The sequence below is a fragment of the Schistocerca piceifrons genome, chromosome 8 (assembly GCF_021461385.2).
Source record: "Schistocerca piceifrons isolate TAMUIC-IGC-003096 chromosome 8, iqSchPice1.1, whole genome shotgun sequence".
Lineage (NCBI taxonomy): Eukaryota > Metazoa > Arthropoda > Insecta > Orthoptera > Acrididae > Schistocerca > Schistocerca piceifrons.
The window spans coordinates 75,722,702-75,735,606 of record NC_060145.1 but is presented as its reverse complement, the minus strand read 5'-3'; the positions used below and the strand labels follow the sequence as shown (position 1 = coordinate 75,735,606).

Here is a 12,905-nt window from a genome sequence, read left to right as displayed (position 1 = left end):
TCAGTAGCTCGGTATGGGCTTTTGTTGAAGTTTCGAGAACATACCTTCACCGAGGAGTCAAGCAATATATTGCTCCCTCCTACGTATATATCGCGAAGAGACCATGAGGATAAAATCAGAGAGATTAGAGCCCACACTGAGGTAATCTTATTTTCCAGGAACAATACGAGACTGGAATAGAAGGGAGAACCGATTAGAGGTACACAAAGTACCCTCCACCACACAGCGTCAGGTGGCTTGCGGAGTATGGATGTAGATGTAGATGAAGATGAAACAAATGTTGCTGCCGTAACTCATTTAAAATGAAATACGGTCATTGCACGAATAACTTTTTCCGCGAACTCATACCACAGCAGTACTGGTAATCGTTCAACAGCACGCGCCACTGTCGGAAAACAATACTGTCACCGCCATTCTGCCCATCCCTAGCATATCCAGACTATAGTCGTTACTTTGAGGCTCTACAAATCGCGGACCCACGGAGCGAAGTGTGTGTAACTTTTCCCGAGGACGTGGGAAAACGGGTTAAGCACGGCGAATCGAGAGGGCGGCGGAAAGCACAGGTGCTGACCGGGTAGCAGCTGTACCGTATCGCCCTCGAGATTCCGGCCTGCCGAAACACAAGTTGATAAGGTATGCAGGATGCATACGGATCGGGGATATTGCTGCGCGATCAGAATGACAATGGCGGAGGCTGCAGCCCTGTGTTCCGCCTGCTGGCGTCCAGAAAGAATATGGAAATCAACGGCGATCAGCTGGCGGAGCTCCCACGGGCCGTATTTATGAGCGCGCGCGACAAAGCCGCTGACACAAAGGACGGCCGGCCGGCCGGCTCCGGCACAGCCAGGCTCCCGACTCCGACCGCTACCAGTACCCAGCTCCGGACATAAATCAGGTTTAGCCGCAGGAGGAGTACTGGTCTCGGACACGTCTTCTCGAGACGCCGAGTTGCAGAAACACAGACGTAAATCCTCCAAAGCAGACATCACTACTGGGACACCTGAGGAACCGACATCTGACACCAGGCAGTATCAAAGGTGGAAATCTTTGCCCATGAAGATTCTCCTGTCACAAGCAGACCACACGGCGATAGGATTTTTCTATTATTCTTCTTTTATATTTACGTGCATGAGTTCATAACTCAAGTATCAGTCGACCAAAGCGTAACATACAACATTCAAAATGCCTCAAGAAAATCGAAAGTTTTCCGAGCGTCTTTAATACCTGAAAGTAAGGTACTCTTGTCCAAGGGTCGCGTGGCTCTGTGCTTGCTTGCTTGCCTACCCTGTGAACAGCCTGCGTTCGATCTTCGGCCGCAGTAAATGTTTAAAGAAAGGTGCATGTTCCATTAGCAATATCTGTAAAGCGTAAAACACACAAGGATGAAAAATGTGTATTTTTAGTTTTTTATAATTTAAACAATCTTTATTAGTGATCTTTTATATAAGATCGGTAATTAAGAGTTTATATTCGCCAGTCCTGACAAAACTCTACCATCTCGTGAGCAAGATGTATGAGACAGGCGAAATTCCCTCAGACTTCATGAAGAATATAATAATTCCAATCCCAAAGAAAGCAGATGTTGACAGATGTGAAAATTACCGAACTATCAGTTTAATAAGTCACAGCTGCAAAATACTAACGCGAATTCTTTACAGACGAATGGAAAAACTGATAGAAGCCGAACTCGGGGAAGATCAGTTTGGATTCCGTAGAAATGTTGGAACACGTGAGGCAATAATGACCCTATGACCTATCTTAGAAGAGAGATTAAGGAAAGGCAAACCTACATTTCTAGCATTTGTAGACTTAGAGAAACCTTTTGACAATGTTGACTGGAATACTCTCTTTCAAATTCTGAAGGTGTTAGGGGTAAAATACAGGGAGTGAAAGGCTACTTACAATTCGTACAGAAAGCAAATGGCAGTTATAAGAGTTGAGGGATATGAAAGGGAAGCAGTGGTTGGGAAGGGAGTGAGACAGGGTTGTAGCCTATCCCCGATGTTATTCAATCTGTATATTGAGCAAGCAATAAAGGAACCAAAAGAAAAGTTCGGAGTAGGTATTAAAATCCATGGAGAAGAAATAAAAACCATGAGGTTCGCCGAATACATTGTAATTCTGTCAGAGACAGCAAAGGACCTGGAAGAGCAGCTGAACGGAATGGACAGTGTCTTGAAAGGAGGGTATAAGATGAACATCAACAAAAGCAAAACGAGGGTAATGAAATGTAGTCGAATTAAGTCGGGTGATGCTGAGGGAATTAGATTAGGAAATGAAATACTTAAAGTAGTAAAGGAGTTTTGCTATTTGGGGAGCAAAATAACTGATGATGGTCGAAGTAGAGGGGATATGAAATGTAGACTGGCAATGGCAAGGAAAGTGTTTCTGAAGACGAAAAATTTGTTAACATCGAGTATAGATTTAAACGTCAGGAAGTCGTTTCTGAAAGTATTTGTATGGAGTGTAGCCACGTATGGAAATGAAACGTGGACGATAAATAGTTTAGACAAGAAGAGAATAGAAGCATTTGAAATGTGGTGCTACAAAAGAATGCTGAAGATTAGATGGGTAGATCAAATAACTAATGAGGAGGTATTAAATAGAACTGGGGAGAAGAGGAGCTTGTGGCAAAACTTGACTAGAAGAAGAGATCGGTTCGTAGGAGATGTTCTGAGGCATCGAGGGATCACCAATTTAGTATTGGAGGGCAGCGTGGAGGGTAAATATCGTAGAGGGAGACCAAGAGATGAATACACTAAGCAGATTCAGAAGGATGTAGGTTGCAGTAGGTACTGGGAGATGAGGAAGCTTGCACAGGATAGAGTAGCATGGAGAGCTGCATCGAACCAGTCTCAGGACTGAAGACCACAACGACAACAACAACAGCAACATGAAAACTTAATTTTCGTGTGCGATGTGTAGCTAAAAACATGAAGACGTGAATTTTTCATAAAAATGACAATTTTTTTGGGTCGTCAGCCTTCTCACTCAACTGATGTGACCCACCACGAATTCCTCTCCTGTGCCAGCCAAAAAATGTTCAAATGTGTGTGAAATCTTATGGGACTTAACTGCTGAGGTCATCAGTCCCGCCGGCCGCGGTGGCCATACGGTTCTAGGCGCTTCAGTCCGGAGCCGCGCTGCTGCTACGGTCGCAGGTTCGAAACCTGCCTCGGGCATGGGTGTGTTTGATGTTCTTAGGTTAGTCAGGTTTAAGTAGTTCTAAGTTCTAGAGGACTGATGACTACAGCAGTTGAGTCCCATAGTGCTCAGAGCCATTTGAACCATTGTTTTCATCAGTCCCTAAGCTTACACACTACTTAACCTAAATTATCCTAAGGACAAACACACAGACACCCATGCCCGCGGGAGGACTCGAACCTCCGCCGGGACCAGCCGTCCTGTGCCAGCCTCTTCATCTCAGAGCAAGACTTGCAACCTACATTCTCAATTATTTGCTGGATGTCTTCCAGTTCTGCCTTCGTCTACAGTTTTTACCCTTTACACTTCCCTCTAGTACCATGGAAGTTACTCCCTGATGATGTCATCCTGTCCCTTCTCCTCGTCAGAGTTTTCCGTATATGCCCTTTCCCCCTGATTCTGCGGAGAACCTTCTCATTCCTTATCTCATCAGTCCACCCAATTTCCAGCATTCTTCTGTAGCAACACATCTCAAACGCTTCGATTCTCTTCTGTTCCGGTTTTCCCGTAGTCCCTATTTCACTAACATACAATGCTGTGCTCCAACCTTACATTCTCAGAAATATCTTTCTCAGTTTTTGGTACTAGCAGATTTTTCTTGGCCAGGAATGCCCTTTTTACCTGTGCTGATCGGCTTTTGATGTACTCCATCATTGGTTATTTTGCTGCCTGTGTAGCTGAATTCCTTGACTTCACCTACCTCATCATTATCAAATTTAATGTTATTTTTGTCGCTGTAGCTATTTCTGATACGTCTCATTACTTTCTTCGTTTTACGTTCCTCATACTGTTCATTCCATTCAACACATTCTGTAATTCTTCTTCCCTTTCACTCAGGATGGCAATGTCATCAGCAAATCTTACCACTGATATCCTCTAACCATGAATTTTAAGCCCATTCTTGTACCTTGAGACTTGAAATGGCAATTAGATTTGTTAATTAGCATATGTTTGATGAATTTCATGTTCAAATGACTTAGGTATTCGAACTGAACGGAAAACAACGAAAAAATAATGGCCGAAACGAGACTCGAACCAGCGATTACCAGTCTTGAGCGTTGCTGATCTTTTGCCTTCTGTATTTATTTTACGCTTCAATGAGATGATTGTAGAATTCGCATGTTTTATTTAAAAATTTGCATCGACCAGGAATCGAACCCAGGGTCTCTACGTGGCAGGCCGAGTGTTCTCCACGTTCCCTGTCGAAAAGATTTGACCGTACATTATTAAACACGCGTGGAAAACTTGAAAGTCGATTTTCTCGATAATTTTTGATAGCTGCATCGATGTTCTTTGGGGGATTTATGTTTGAGCTGTGGGCTTCACGTACTATAAATATAAATAAATATATTACAATTATAAAAAATAAAAATCCGGTTTCTAATTGCGGCGCAGTTTCCTTATTAGTGTGGTATGACGCGTGACCTACAAATATAATAAATTTCCTAGAAATCGAAAAGCTCATGTCCACGAGTCAGCACGGCTTTAGAAAGTATCGCTCGTGCGAAACTCTGCTTGCTGTTTTCTCACGTGATACACTGTGACCTATGGACGAAGGGCAACAGGCAGATTCCGTATTTTTAGATTTCCGAAAAGTATTAGAAACGGTACCTCACTGCAGACTGTTAACGAAGGTACGTGCATACGTAATAGGCCACCCAGATATGTGACTGGCTCGATTACTTCTTCAGTAATGGAACCCAGTTCGTTGTCCTCGACGGCGAGTGTTCATCGGAGACAGAGGTAGCATCAGGATAGCCCCAGAGTAGTGTGATAAGACAGTTGCTATTTTCTATATACATAAATGATCTGACAGTCAGGGTGGGCAGCAGTCTGCGGTTGTTCGCTGATGATGCTGTGATGTACAGCAAATTGTCGTAAATAAATGACTGCAGGTTCATACAAGATGACGTAGACAAAATTTTTAGTTGGTGTGAAGAATGGCAGCTGGCTTTTAGTGTAGAAAAATGTAAGTTAATGCGGATGAGTAGGAAAAACAAACCGGTAGTGTTCGGATACAGCATTATTAGGTCCTGCCTGACACAATCACGTCGTTTCAATGTCTGGGGGTAACGTTGCGAAGCGATATGAAATGGAACGAGTATTTGAGAATTGTGGTAGGGAAGGCAAATGGTCGACTTCGGTTTACTGCGAGCATTTTAGGAAAGTGTGGTTCATCTGTAAAGGAGACCGCATACAGAACGCTAGTGAAACCTGTCCTTGAGTGCTGCTCGAGTGTTTGGGATACGCACCAGGTCGGACTGAAAGAAGATACCGAAGCAATTTAGAGGCGACCTGCTAGATTTGTTATCGGTAGGTTCGAACAATACGTAAATGTTACGGAGATGCTTCGGGAACTCAAATGGGAATCCCTAGAGGGAAGGCGACGTTCTTTTCGAGAAACGCTATTGAGAAAATTCAGAGAATTGGTATTTGAAGCTGACTACCACACGATTCTACGCCGACAACATAACTGCGCGTAAGGACCATGACGATTATATACGGGAAATTAGGGCTCATTCGAAGGCATATGGGCAGTCGTTATTCCCTCGCTCTGTCTGCGAGTTGAACAGGAAAGGAAACAACTAGCTGTGGTACAGAGTACCCTCTGCCAGCGTACGGTGACTTGCAGAGAATATGTTTGTAGATGTATAAATTTCGCCAATATAACCGTTGTAGTACAGTAACCGCAATTTCCTAGGGACTAAACTCTTTGAACTTATGAAAGTGGAGGCACTAAATAGAGGGGCGAGATGTTATTCATATGTTGTACAGAAGCCAGGCGGCAGTTACAAGGGTCGAAATACTTGAAAGGAAAGCAGTGCTTGAGAAACGAGTAAGACACGGTTGTAGCCTAGCCCAGTGTTACTCAATCTGAACACTGAGGAAGCAGTAAAGGAAACCAATGAGAAATTTGAAGAGTAAATTAAAATTCAGGGAGAAGAAACAAAAAGTTTGAGGTTTGCCGATGACATTGCAGTTCTGTCAGAGAAGGCAAACGAGTTGTAAGAGCAATTGAACGGAATGGATGGCACCTTCAGTAGAGGTTATAAAATGAACATCAACAAAAGTGAAATAACAGAGAAGGAATTAGATTACGAGAGCAGACACCGAAGGTGGTAGACGAGTTTTACTGTATGAACAGCAAAATAACTGATGACGAGCGACGTAAAGAGAATGTGAAAAGCAGACTGGATAAATTTCTGAAAAAGAGCAATTCGTTTAACATCTAATGAAAATTTATATGTTAGGAAGTGTATTTTGAACGTACTTGCCTGGAGAGTAGCTGTCTATGGGAGTGAAACATGCAAGATAATGCGTGCAGACAAGAAGAGAATAGATACCACTGAAATGTGGTGTTACAGAGTAATGGAGAAGATCACATGGGTAGGCCGAGTAACTGAAGAGGAGATACTGGTTCGAACTGAGAGAAACGATTAAAAGAAGGGATCAGCTCACAGGACACATCTTGAGACATCGAGGACAGTTATTCCTATAAGGGAGGATAGTGTAAGGGAGTAGAAACTGGAGACCAAGAGGGTGAATGCACTAAGCAGATTCAAACGGATGCAGTTTGCAGTAGTTACTCAGAGATGAAGTGTCTTGCACAGGATAGAGTAGCGTGGAGTCCTGCATCAAAGCAGTCTCCTTACTGAAGACGAAGACAAGAACAATTTTTTCTATCATAGTCTAAAAATATAAAATGTGACACCTGTGTTACAAAATGTTCGTAATTAACTGCTTCCAAAGATGCTGAATACTTTCATCTGAGATTTCGGTTGAGTACGTCCATTAGTTCGACTGTTATCCTAAAAGAAAACTCCTCCCTCCGATCCAGTGACTGTAACCACATAAATCCGACACCGTCCGAAGAAAGAAGAAAAAAAGGAGATAACAGGGCCGTTCACAGAGTCATGCATCACGTTTTTTTTTTTCGGAAAGCAGATTGATTTTATTCAGAATTCCAATACACCATATTATTCTCAACTCTTTTGGCTACAAAAGTCTATTTTTCAGCATAATCGTCTTTCAGTATGACAGCCTTACGCCACCTTACTGGAAGGACCTGTACGCCCTCAAGGTACCACTCTACTGGTCGGCGTCGTGCTGCATGAATAACCTGCGCGTCATCCTCGTACTGATTTCCGCGGAGTGCATCCTTTGATGAGCCAAACAGATGTGTGTCGGAAGCTGCGAGACCCGGGCTGCAGGCCGGATGAGTGCAGACAGTCAATGAAGTTTCGTGAGCTCCTCTCGGGTGCGCAGACTTGTGTGAGGCCCTGCGTTATCGTGGAGAAGGAGAAGTTCGTACGCATTTTTGTGGCTGCGAACACGCTGAAGTCGTTTCTTCAGTTTCCTGGTGTTGTGTGCGGCCGGCCTGCACGCGGGAGAACAGACAGGTTTGCGCGTCCTTGCTGCGATGATGACAGACGCCTCGCCCACCGACTCACCTGCTTTTGTTCTCTGCCAGGTCTCGATGGACATTCTACAATCGCCAAGGAATATATGCGATGTTCTGGTTTTCCGCCGAAAGAGAGACTCAATAACAGCTCTCTCCTTGGAACGCACCTCCGGTACGGACGCCATTTTGAAGACTACATATAGCGCCGGCTCCTATCGTAACTTTATGAAACTATAGTGGCTGCAGTGGGAATATTCCACGATGTCCAACAACAAATTTCGCATTTTTTTTTCAACCGAAACTGGCCGAGAAAAAAAATGGGTTGCTTTACCTGTTGAGCGTCCCTCGTACAATTTTTATTAGAGAGAAGGATTTAATTACTATAAAAAAAGTACTCCGTCTTCAGGCCACAAGTGTCCCATCCGACCGCCGTGTCATCCTCAGCTGAGGATGCGGTTAGGAGGGACGTGTGGTCAGCACACCGCTCTCCCGGTCGTTATGATGGTTGTCGTTGACCGGAGCCGCTAACTATTCGGTCGAGTAGCTCCTCAATTGGCATCACGAGCCTGAGTGCACCCCGAAAAATTGCAACAGCGCATAGCGGCCCGGATGGTCACCCATCCAAGTGCCGGCCACGCCCGACAGCGCTTAACTTCGGTGATCTGACGGGAACCGGTGTATCCACAGCGGCAAGGCCGTTGAAATTACTGTAAGGTGAGTGGTTAACCATGACAGGAAGGGTTTTCCTATTGTCACTTATTTCTTTCTTTCGCTTACGCCATAGCCCCGCAGCGATCGCAGGGTCGGCGCGGTTAGAACAGATCTGGCTTAAAATGGCTCTGAGCACTATGGGACTTAACATCTATTGTTATCAGTCCCCTAGAACTTAGAACTACTTAAACCTAACTAACCTAAGGACATCACACAACACCCAGTCATCACGAGGCAGAGAAAATCCCTGACCCCGCCGGGAATCGAACCCGGGAACCCGGGCGTGGGAATCGAGAACGCTACCGCACGACCACGAGCTGCGGACCAGAACAGATTTGGCAAGGTTAGTTTTGGGGGTGGCCGGATGCCCTTCCTGCCGCCGCCCCGTACCACCAGGGAAGGAATCAGTGTACCCCAGCTGTCTGCGTCGAGTGTAAATCGTGAAATAGTGCGAACGTGTTTCAAATGTCTGCGACGCGTGTAACTGAGGCGGAACGAGGGCGACCAGCCCGGTATTCACCTAGCGGGATGTGAAAAACCGCCTAAAAGCCACATCCAGGCTTGCCGGCACACCGGCCCTCGTCGTTTATCGGCCGGGCGGATTCGATCCGGGGGCGGCGCGCCTACCCGAGTCCAGGAAGCAGCGCGTTAGCGCTCTCGGCTACCCTGGCGGGTCTCCTATTGTCACTTATATTACGTATATATAAGAATATACAGCCTACAGTTGCAGGTTAACTTTATCGTTTACCTAGGTTTCAACGTTAGTAATAACGTCTTCTTCAGAAACTGCAAAAAGTTAATATTATAATGTGCTAGTAAAGTATATTAGATATGGTCATCTACAGGATGCACCGTGTAGTACTTACATAAAATATTATTTAAATGTTTGCCTAAAACAAGCCATGTCCTAAGTCAACTTTATAAAACTTGATGCATAACCATAAGGTTTTGTCACTTCTATTAAACAAGCTGTAGCAAATTCACTTTAAGCCCGTTGTATGCAACTGTAGGATATATATTCTTATATAAACAATATCAGTTGCTGTCGCTGCATAAAAATGTTAAAAATTACTTATATTATGCCTGAATGTAGCACCTAGATGCGGCGTATCGTGAATATAGACACGATACCTGAGAGTCTGTTAGAGACAGGTGTATAGTGAACACGGCAGAACGTCGCGAGTTAACCGACTTTGAACCTCAGATGATTATCGGTGCAAGTCGCATGGGCTATAGCTTACAGGAGATTACACAAGAATGTAGGATCCGATATCAACAGTGTCTAAAATCAAATGGCTCTGAGCACTATGGGACTTAACATCTGTGTTCATCAGTCCCCTAGAACTTACAACTACTTAAAACTAACTAACATAAGGACATCACACACATCCATGCCCGAGGCAGGATTCGAACCTGCGACCGTAGCAGTCGCGCGGTTCCGGACTGAGCGCCTAGAACCGCTAGACCATCGCGGCCGGCTTTAGAGCGGATCTTAATTATTGGCTCAGAGCACTATGGGACTTAACTTCTGACGTCATCAGTCTCCTAGAACTCAGAACTACTTAAACCTAACTAACCTAAGGACAGCACACACATCCATGCTCGAGGCAGGATTCGAACCTGCGACCGTAGCGGTCGCACGGTTCCAGACTGTAGCGCCTAGAACCGCTCGACCACTCCGGCCGGCTCTTAATTATTGCACAAGTAATGTTCCTACACACATAAACCGCCACAAAGAGCGATCGTAAGTGTTTCTCAGACTGATATTAGAAGCGGAGACATGATTTGATTGATCTGGTATGTTTAATGCTGGGAGAAAAAAAAAAAACAACAATGGTCTTAGTAGCCCACTGAAGCTCGCACTGAACCCTAGTTTATTATGCGGTTTCATTCGCTGTGATTCTAGCATAGCCAAACGGTACCATTACGAGGCATTAGGTTACTAGTTACTTACGAGCAACGATTTTTTCAGGCTCAAATGACCCGAATATTCTGTGTCTTTTAGCCTCCAGAGCTACGCGTTGGAACATTAGATATGGTGCGGTTTCATACTTCTCATTACGTAGTCTCCACTTAGGGGCTTCTTCCGCTTACCTATTGTGTGTGGGTGGTCCTTAAAGTTCCCGTGGCCAGTCATGAGCGCTACCGTATAATCTGTTTCCTTTTCAAGTTCAGTGTTACACAGCTTCTCCTGAAACTTGACTTCGACATCACGAGCTTGCCACGATTTTGTTTTTGGATCGTAGTCCAATGTTATACGCGCTGCCTCCTGATCCAGCTACGCAGTTTTGATTCTATCATGGCCTTACTAATGGTTAGGAGAGGCTCCGGTCCAATAAATGGAGTCGTAGTGTCTGCCCTGCTCGATCTACATCAGCGTGTTCATTGGAGCTAATTCCTGAATGGCCAGGGACCCCACAACAGGTCTATCCTGTTAATTTCCCCTGGTCTCCCAAGGACTTCGTGCCATTCTGCAACGATGTTTGATCTCATTGTAGGGGCCGATAGGGATTTCAGAGCTGCTTGACGGCCTGAATAAATGTAGATCATTGCGGCACCTACGCAAATTCTCCTCCGCGCACACTCTGATAGCGGATGCTTCCGCTTGCCGCAAAGGCGTACGGGGCGAAGTTCTCGTATTTGTGAGGCAGTCGTAGGGATGTACCGGGACTGTACAAATGCCGTTTTCCTTCGCATGACTTTTGGCCACTCGTCGTACTTTAAGCTTATTATTCGAGTAACTGTTGCTGTACTAGTGGTAGTACATGGAATGATTTCTCGCAAGACAGGGAATATGCGGAGTATAAACGCTCAGCTTGTCGCAATGTCATCGTTAGGAGACACATCCGTCAGAATACTACGAGCGGGGAACTGTTCTAAGAGTTTTATGTTCTGTTTGTGTCTTGTCCATAGTAAGATTGGGGACTGTGTTCCGTTCGACTGAAGTTAACTTTGGTGTTCACTACTGCAAAAGTTCCACGCAGTAAATATACTAAACAAAAGCACAGAAAAAATTATGACGCAGGTGGAACATTTGACCAGTGTATGGAAAGAACCGAGTAGAACCAGCCTTAGAACTATTAAAACGCGTATCAAATGAGAGAAAAAAATTAAAAAGCGGTATAGCCAAACGATCAGATAACAGGGCATTATTGAAACCTTACATCACGCAGGAGGGTATTCACCCCTGGCTGCGTGTTCTCGAACACCGCGCGTTATGAAAACCGTAAAGTCCATTCACTTCTTTATGACGTCGGGAAACACTCCGCACGCTGTACCATCATAGGCGAGCGTTATCGCGCAGTGGATAAGGTTCTTTCATTCAGCCTCTAAAAAAAAGAGCGGGCAGTAACGCTGGCGACCGTTTCGATTGAACGCGCCGTTTAATGGCCGTGTATTCATTCCCTCACAAGGCGGGATAAACAGATCGCCAGAGGGCCATTCCTTTCCTTTGGAAGACGAATGCGGCGGTCGGCAGGCGCCGTACTTTGCGCTCGCCGACGCGGCAGGATACGCCATCTGCGCGCGTCTGTGTGCGTACACCTGGCCGGGCTGTAAAACTTTAATTGGATTCTTCAGCGCGTCACGCACCGCGCTTCGTCTTCGGGGCCACCCTGTCCCCCTCCAGTTCCAACCGCTTTGCGACACGCAACTACTACCAAAAAAAAACTGCTGCGATAGGCGACTGTTGATACAACTCCGCGCCACTCTCTGATTGGCAGAAACAGATTTTGAAATAGTTCGCCTATCCTAGTGGGAGGGGCAATTCTTTCGACACTGCGCTCTTGCTTGGAAGAAGGAGGGAAAAGGGTGTAACATCCTGTCGACGACGGAGTCGTTTGAAGCAGGCCACGAACTGCGATTCGGCAAGGATGGGAAAAAAATTCGATCGCGTTCTCCACAAAATAACGGTGGTGCTCGCCTTGTTGTGTAGTCTGCTTTTAGCAAGACAGGCATAAATCCCTCACCGTAAATCCTTCGACGAGGCAGCCACAAAATTATTGCGCTCCAACATTCCTTTCTCTATAGCTGTTCGGTCCCACAACTTTCTGGAGCCAAAGACAGTCGCAAACGTACACACACGCACTCTGCAAAATTCTGTGAAGGTCATGGCAGAGCATGTGTATCATTCCACCGCAAATTAGGGCTTCTTCCCGTTACAATTGCTTGTGGAAGCGGGGAGAATGACTGCTTTAATGCCTCTTCACCGACTAGTCTAACATAGTCTTCGCAGTCCCGCCTTTGTTCATTTCAGTTTACCGTATAAAATGTAGGTGGGACTAGGTAAGGTTTCACCTTCCTAGCAACGTGAATGACCTGACTAACCGCAGCCTGTTCAACCAAAACCCTCACATTGTGCATGAAAATCATCTTCACGATGATATGGAGGAGAGAATATGCTTCTCGGAACTCTGCGGGTAACCTGCGAATTAAAGCGAGGAGATTTTTTTTTGCATCGACACGCCGCCGAAGCTGAAGAACGACACGCAAAAAATGAAAAAAAAGAGACGTTTTAAGTTGTGTTCGCGATATTGCCTTTGACTTTATAACAGAAATGTAAAATCATGGTGGAAAAAAGACATTTAAT

At 45.2% G+C, this 12,905-nt stretch overlaps 1 pseudogene; it reads right to left on the bottom strand.

The window, feature by feature from the left end:
* Positions 1-8,191: 8,191 nt before the first annotated feature.
* Positions 8,192-8,309, bottom strand: LOC124712668 (annotated as a pseudogene).
* Positions 8,310-12,905: the final 4,596 nt, after the last annotated feature.